The following is a 2,500-nucleotide window of genomic DNA, read 5'->3' as shown; positions in this document are numbered from 1 at the left end:
AAAAAGGACAGAAGAAATAAAAGAACAAGGGAAAGAGAAAGAGAACAGAAAGAAGAGAAGAAAGAAGGTTAGGCAAAATAAGAAGGAAAAAAAAACACGAGAATAAGAATAAAAATAAGAAAAAAGAAGAGAGAAAAGGGAGAAGGAGAATGAAAAGTAAAACGAAGAAAACAGAAAAGAAAAGGAAACAAAGAAAATAAAAAGGAGAAGCAGACCATCTTAAGAACGTATTAAAGAGAATGATATGCAAATGAAGAACCAAAGAAAATGCCACGGACTATATATAACTTATAAGAAAGAAGAAGAATGAGATTACTTTTCACTTATAAGGACACGAAGTAAGTTTCTAGAATGGCCTTTGTACCTAGGGAGATAAGGCACAAGGCTTAGAGTAATTCCGTTGGCGTGTTTAGGATCATGACAGTGCTAAGAAACATGTGACAAGCGCTGCAGGTGAAAACATTGCAAGGATGAATGGTAATGTATATAGTGCATGATCGGTAGTACACATAGATATACAGACACACACACACACAGGCACACACACACACACACACACGCACACACGCACACAGGCACACAGGCACACAGGCACACAGGCACACAGGCACACATAAACACATATACAATCGCCATATCTTTATATATATATGTATACATACATACATACATACATACATATGTACACACACACACACACACACACACACACACACACACACACAAACCCCCCCACCCCCAAAACAAAGCTAAAATCGAAGCCCAAAGCAAAAACGGCCGACTCACCGAGCTCCGGTCCGCACAGCATCGGGATGACCTTCAGGATGGCAGAGCAGTTCGAGTTTTCGTCGCAGAGCCGCTTGGCCACGAGGCAGTTCATGGTCTCGTGTTCCTTCATGCCCGGCGGCCCGGCTGCGGCAGCTGGAGAGAGAGAGAGGGAGAGAGAGAAAAAAATTAAGGTGGGGTCATGGCGTTTGTCTTGTGTGCGTGTGTGTGTGTTTTTGTGTGTGTGCTTTTGTTTTTGTGCGGGTGTTTTTGTTTTTGTGTGTTTTTGTTTTTGTGTGGGTGTTTTTGTTTTTGTGTGTGTTTTTTTGTTTTTGTGTGTGTGTTTTTGTTTTTGTATGTGTTTTTGTTTTGTGTGTGTTTTTTTGTTTTTGTTTTTGTGTGTGTGTTTTTGTTTTTGTGTGTGTGTTTTTGCTTTTGTGTGTGTGTTTTTGTTTTTGTGTGGGTGTTTTTGTTTTGTGTGGGTGTTGTGTGTGGGACGTGTTGTTGTTGTTGTCGTTGTTGTTTTTTTATGTTGTTGATTTTATGTTGTTGTTATTGTTGTTGTTGATGTTATTGTTAATATTGTTTATATTTTCATTTTCTATTTTTTTACGGAATAGTTCTTTTGGAATAACATAATATCAATGATATATAATATGATATGATATCAAATAATATATATATAATATTGCTGTGGATATGATAATTTTGCTTCTCCTTGTTATCACTGATATTTTAATCATCGTTATCATCATTATAACCATTATCATGCTCATTATCAGTACCATTATTGCTATTACTTCTTTCATCATCATTACTATAATTATTGTTATTATCCTCATCATTATAACTATTATCATCCTCGTCATCTGTATCATTGTTTTTATTACCTCTTATATCATCATTAATATCGTTATTGTTATCATCATCACAATCATCATCCCTATCATTATTCCCCTTATGATCATGATAGTGATTATCACCATCATCACCATCACCATTATTCATCATGCATCACCCTCTTCACCATAAACATCATATCACCATCACCATCATCACTACCATCCCCATCACCACCATCATCACCATCACCCTCACCACCATCACCATCACCACCACCACCACCACCATCATCACCACCATCACCCTCACCACCACCATCACCACCACCACCACCACTATCATCACCATCACCACCACCATCACCCTCACCACCACCACCATCATCACCATCACCCTCACCACCATCACCATTACCATAACGACCACCATCACCACCATCACCACCACATCTTCACCATTCCCATCTAACCCTACAATCACAGACATACAACCATCAAATAGACTGCCAATGCGAAATCAGTATCATTAATTCACCAATGAAATAATCAACAGCCGAAGTTAATGAAAGCTGTAGCGAAAAACAGCATGTTTGTAAATATATTTCTATTAGGGATAGAGGTCACTAACGCTGTAATTAGTTCGAGCTTATCAATCAACATGTGATTTGATTATTGATTCGATTTGAGGCTAAGTGGCAAGGAAGGATGGAAATGGAAGTATGTGAAAGAAATTGGAAGAAAGGAAGAAGGAGAACAGGGAGGGGAAGAAGGAGAAGGCGTAGAAGGGGAAGAAGAGGAGAAGAAGGAGAAGGCGAAGAAGGGGAAGAAGAGGAAATGAGAAAAAAATGTCATAGTAATAGTAGAAGAAGAAGAAAAAATGTAAAAGAAAAAGA

Source organism: Penaeus chinensis, chromosome 29, assembly GCF_019202785.1.
Source record: "Penaeus chinensis breed Huanghai No. 1 chromosome 29, ASM1920278v2, whole genome shotgun sequence".
NCBI lineage: Eukaryota > Metazoa > Arthropoda > Malacostraca > Decapoda > Penaeidae > Penaeus > Penaeus chinensis.
This window is presented reverse-complemented; position numbering follows the sequence as displayed.